We start from the raw sequence: 6,312 nt of genomic DNA on the forward strand, positions 1-6,312 counted from the left end.
TGCATAATTTTGCCAAGGATAGATTCTATGCACAGAAATGTTTAATCATTTCTTGGATTGATTATTTCTAGGTTTCTAAAACACAGATATTAATAACATTTAGCTCATAGGCTTGTTGTGAGGATCAGTGAGATAATCATGTAATGGGCTTAGCATTGCTAGTAGTAATCACTCAGTGTTAGCTGATAGACCATTATAAAATGCCTCTTGACAACCATGGGTCCTTGGATCATCTCTGAAGGTAGCCTCAGAGATGTGGGCATCCCCTGGGGCCACTAGAATGCTGCAATCCTTTTGTTACTATTTCCCCCATGAACATGAAGGGGCATGGCTAGGGGGAGGTAGCAAGCTGAGTGTGTAGGCTAGTAATGTAGCACATCATTATTATTTTATGGCACATGTTTAGGCAATGACTGCCTTTTCTGTTTAAAAAGGGCCTTTCCTTTAATTTCCTGTCTCTTTTATTTCACTTTTGTTCTCTTTTACTTCTCTTTGGCCCTAACCTTTTCTGCCTTGCCCATCCATATTCAAACCCAAACTTGGGCTTTTTCTACCCTTTATTCTGTCCCCTTTTCTTCCCTCCCAGTGAAGAAGGAATGAAGTCAAGGCTAAGGATGGTCCAGACTCTTGGTTATAAAGGTCCAGGTGGAAACCTGATGCTTGGGAGTCCTGACTTCAAGGGCATGGAGCCTCTTACAAGCAGAGGTAGCTTGAGAGGGCTAAGACAGTGAGATTTCTGATCTAACATTGCATGACTGGTAAAATCAGTATATGTTCTAGGACCGGACACAGTAAGGGATGAAGTGGACCCTTTGGTTGAAAAAGAGTCATGGTCAATTTTGAGCCATGTTTCATCATATGGAGTAACAGATTAAAGAAAATTCTAGTTGATTAGACTGAACAACACAGGTGAAAGATTTTCCCCCTTAACATAATAGCTTACTTTTGAAACATTAAAGTAATACTTATTGCTAATTGTAAAATATACAGAAAAGTATAAAGTAGGAAATACATAAAAGTATGAAGACCAAAATAAAAATGGCCCATGATCACTTTTTTCCAGAGATCACTCACCATGAAAGTTCTGGAATCTTTCCCAATAGCCCTTTTTCTAAGTGTGTATCTGAATAAGTATTTTTTAAAAATGGATCATGTGGTGTGTTTGTGTATGTCTTTATAGAGTATTGTATCTTGATTTTTTTTTCTCTAATCTGTTGTCATTGCCAGTTTCCTTGTTTTAAATGATTTTGAGGTTTTTAATATACCGAATGATGTACCATAAGAACTCAGTTGTTCTGATGGTAGATGTTGATATTGTTTCTAGTTGTTTGCTATTAAAAAGAATGTTATTGTCAACAAGGCTTTTTTGGTGGTTTTTGTTCTGTTTTGATATTGTGGTTGGGATCGATCAATTATTTTGTTTTTTGTTGGTACACAACTCTTAGTGCCCATCTCTAATTATTTCCTTAGAATGAATTCCTAGCAGTGAGATTATTGAGTCAGAGGACACAAAAGTTTTTTAAAGGCCTGTTACTTAATCTCTTTCCAGAACTGTTTATCAGTTTAAATGACCCCCGTGAAATAATTTTAAATTACCCCAGTGAAAACATTTTTTGGAGGGGTTGGGGAAGGTAAACATGTAATTCGGAGTCAGTATATCTAAATCATGGAAGCTTCTTTTAAGGCATCTTGTCCTCCCCCCCCCCCACCCCACCCGCCCGCCCTTTATTTAACCTCTTTTTCCCTTTCTTGAGTTAGGATCATTTTAAGAACTACTTAGACTTTTCCTTGTGAGGCTCCAAGAACAATTCCAGTAGATGGCGCTAGAAGCTGCTCTAAGATCTAGGGAAGCAATTGTGATGCCCAAAGCCTGGAAGTACTAATAGAAAAATGATTGGGAAAGGGGCTGGCTACTTAGTTCAATACCTCCTGTCATTTGACTCAGAGAACGAAGTGCACCCCAAATTTAGGAGACGAAGGTAAATTCAGCTTTGGCAAATGGATGAGTATCTTTTTTGTTTGTAAAATTGATGTTGAGGAAAAAGCACATTGGAAGCTTCTGAGGATACCAAGTGATACTGCTCAGAAGGCTAGAATTCTCATCTTTCCTGTCCTACTGCCATCAACAATTCAGGGAAGAACTTGCATTGTCAGCTGCAGGGATCAAGGAACAGCCACTGTGGGACAGGGGGAAGAGATGTAAGTTGTGGTCATTGCCATTACCACAGGTTACTAATTCTTCCAACCTCAGCTTAAACATAACTTCTGCTGGGAGGCCTTCCTTGACACCTAGGTTCATTTAGATCTTCTCACCCTCCAGTGCAATATGTACTTGCTCTTTTTTTGGACACATATCACATCCTTAATTGCCTGTATGCTGCTGTCTTCTCCATGAAACTGAACCCCCAAGTGACAGGTACTATGTCTGCTCTGTTCAGTGCTTTACTCCCAACACCAAGCACAGAGCCTGACACAAAGTAGACACTTGACACACACTGATTACACTGAATTGCATTGATGTCTATACTCTACGGCTTTAAGAGAGTATTCAAGAAGAAAAAGAAAATGAAAACACAGTTCCAAATTCCGGCTAGAATTTGCAAAAGATTACATAAGCACTAAGGGGATGCAGAATAATTAAATGACTGGCATTAAAAAGTTTATGGGGGGCGCCTGGGTGGCTCAGTGAGTTAAAGCCTCTGCCTTCAGCTCAGGTCATGATCCCAGAGTCCTGGGATGGAGCCCCACATCAGGCTCTCTGCTCAGCAGGTAGCTTGCTTCCTCCTCTCTCTCTGCCTACTTGTGATCTCTGTCTGTCAAATAAATAAACAAACAAAAAAGTTTATGGACTGGAGGAATGGTGATCAAGTAACTCTTGAGGGTTTTTTTTTTTTTTTTTTTTTTACATTTTATTTATTTATTTATTGACAGAGAGAGAGCCAGGGAGAGCAGGAACACAAGCAGGGGGAGTGGAAGAGGGAGAAGCAGGCTTCCTACCAAGCATGGGGTTGGATCCCAGGACTCCGGGATCATAATCTGAGCCACCCAGGTGCCCCCGAGGGTTTTGATATAATGTGTTACAAACAAAAACATTGATGAAAAAGGAATTGCTCAGTTTGTACCAAAAAAGAATAAAATGAAGAAAGGAAAGTTGACGATTATAAATCAGTGACTGCCATGGCCAAGAGGCAGAATTACAAAAAGAGATGGTGGTTAATCTGGATCTGAAAGAAGGGATAACTGAAGAAAGGAGGGCAAAGTTTTTCCTTGAATTGAGAATGGCACAAGTCCAGTCCTGCCATGCCAAATCTAGGCCAACAGGGCGAGTAGAGGCGTCACCGTCACCGGAAGATCAAATGTGCTCTTGTTTGTTTTAAGGTAACTAGATCTTTTAGGGGGGGGATGCATTCTAGTCAAACAATCCTAGATTCCTGAACCAGATTTTCTTTCCTCCCTCCCCCCTCTCTCTTTCTCTCTTTCCTCACTCTCTCCCTCCATCCCTTTCTTTCCTTTCCCTTAATTGATTGACTGTAAGTATTAGCTCTTGTCATGATTACAAAGTATTTTTCCAAGACAAATGATGCCTGTAAGGCTCAGTTAAGCCTCTGCCTTCAGCTCAGGCCATGGTCCCCAGGTCCTGGGATCAAGCCCTCCACATCCCACTGGGCTGCCTGTTCAGTGGGGAGCTTGCTTCTCTCTCTCCCTCTGCCTCCCCCCCCTCCGCATTTGTATTCTCTCTTGCTTGCTCTGCTCTTTCTCCCTCAAATAATGTTTTTTTAAAGAAACAAATCTAACATGGCACTTCATTGAAAATGATACACCATAATGAAGTAGCATTTTGCCAGACAATGGAAGGCTGATTCACTGTTACCAAATCTGTTAGCATAAGATTTCCCTACCCTAAATTCACTACATGAATAGAATAAATTTATATATATACATATATATTAGCATATACTTTAAAAGATTTGATTTAAAAAAATGTAATAGAGAAATTATAAGCAAGTATAAGCATCCCATTCAAGATTAAAACATTAGAAATAATCCTAAAACCAGGAATAAGCATGGAAAGCTGATATCCCTAGCACTCTTCAATATTGTGCTTTAGGTCCTCATCAACACAACAAAATGAGAAAAAGAATCAAGAGGCATAAATGTTAGAAAGTGAGCCAATCCTAGGCCTACCTGTGCTCAAACCTACCGAAAATATCTCATGCTTTGCTCTGAATCACAGGTGGGCCAATCCCTGCAGGCTGAGTTTCCCAAATTTTCTTTTCAACTAGTGTCTAGCCAACAGTTGAGAGAACAGTAGTGTGAGACTGGGCCCCTGGGGAAGAGAAGACCTGGCACTTCTTCCACTTCTTCTTGGCCTCCTCCTCCTCTGGTGGCAGCCATGTCTCCAGCAAGACTCCTGCTCCCACCAGACAGGTCCACCATGTTTCCTGTTTCTTTGGGGCAGGGGTGGGGGAGTTTCCCTTGTCTCTAAGGTCTCTTAATACTGCCTAGGTTGGATTACAAATATTTTTCCTGGACTTACTCTATAGTTTATTACTTTCTGCCAGTTAAGTGGCTGAGTTTGTGTCTTATTTCATTGCCTTTGCTTCAGGCCCGAGTGACAAGATTTTTGTTTTTGAGTAAGTGGAGATATTCCAAGATTCAAACATACTTTCAAACCAAGTGATGGTTACCTAGTTAAGAAAAATATCCTTGGGGCATCTGGATGGCTCAGTGGGTTAAAGTCTCTGACTTTGGCTCAGGTCATGATCCCAGAGTCCTGGGATTGAGCCCCACAACAGTCTCTCTGCTCAGGAGGGAGCCTGCTTCCTTCTCTCTCTGCCTGCTTCCCTGCCTACTTGTGATCTCTGCCTGTCAATAAATAAAATCTTTTAAAAAAATAAATAAAAGAAAAATATCCTCATGCTAATTTCAAGTACAGGGTAATCAAATAACATCCTGGTGATATTGTATTCTCATCTGTAAAAGTCAGCTGCTCAAGCCTTCCATCATTTTAGCAATATAGGAATTTACTGAAGAATTTATTGAAGTTTATTGAAGAATTTATTTTTAGGAAAACTATTTCCCACACATTAAATTGAATTTCTTGAGTCCTTTTAAATCTGATGTATATTTCAAACAGTCCCATTTGTTGATACCAGTGAGGATTGTTGTCAGGGAAGGAATCAAAGTCTTGATTTTATAATGGAGGAATGTTAAGGCAATAATTGATAGTTAAGTAAGAGTACTGAACACAAGTTTTGGAGACCGGGAGCTTGACTTGGTTTCATCAGGTATCTGCTGTGATCTGGCCAAGCCACTTTACCTCTTTAAGTTTCATTTTTGTTGAGGGTTAAATGATTCCTGTGAAAGTATTTTGACATAGTTATTTTTATTAGGAGATAAGACATATATTCAGGGTGAAAAATGATGACAGATGCCATCTTTTTATTATTTTTATTTTTATTTGTTTTTGAGAGAAAGCATGAGCAGGGGGAGGGGAAAAAGGAGACGGAGCCGAGCAGGTACCCCAACACAGGGCTCCATCCCCGGACCCTGAGATCGTGACCTGAGCCCAAGGCAGACCCTCAACCCACTAAGGCACCCAGGCGCCCTGATGCCATACTTTCTTAAACTCAGGGAAGTGTTACAGGACTGTAGGATTCAATTTCATGAAGATACTGCTCTCTTCCCCCTAGAGGCTGACTGATTTTTGACTTGTCCAAGGTCATAAAGCTAGTTAGTGACAGCCAGAGCCAAGGTGTCCACTTCCTAGTCACTCGGTCTTCCTACTACGCCATCATCGATGATCATTCGTTCATTCACTAAATAGAGTTTTAGGGAGAGTGTGCTCGGGTGACCCTGATTCATATGTGGAATAAGACTCAGCCCTAAGTGCAGAGTCAGAGATTGGGTCGATAAAGTATGAACCAACTCATGGGACAGGTGACCGCCGCTCGCAGCAGGAGGGACCGGTTTTAAGTAGACCGTGCAGGGTTAGGTAACAGGGTGAGCTGAGGCACTGGTCTCGGTCCGCAGGGAATCCGAGGGAGGTTTCATCATTTCCTCACAAGGCCCACCTCTCACCTTGCAGCTGTTACACATGTTTTCGTTTCCCCTCCGAATACTCTGTCCTGGACACAATCCAGTCCACCCCCCGAAGGTCCTCCCCGACTCCTCCGGGCGGAGGCGGAGAGGGCGGGGCAGGGCGGCCTTCTCCTCCACGGCCTCCCGTTCGCGCACTCAGGGAACTTCCCACACACCGCGTGTTTGCCCGCGGGCCCCGCTCCCCGCGCTCCTGCTTGATCCCGAGCGAAC

Source organism: Mustela putorius, unplaced genomic scaffold (assembly GCF_011764305.1).
Source record: "Mustela putorius furo isolate JIRA1106 unplaced genomic scaffold, ASM1176430v1.1 tig00000228_pilon_pilon_pilon, whole genome shotgun sequence".
Lineage (NCBI taxonomy): Eukaryota > Metazoa > Chordata > Mammalia > Carnivora > Mustelidae > Mustela > Mustela putorius.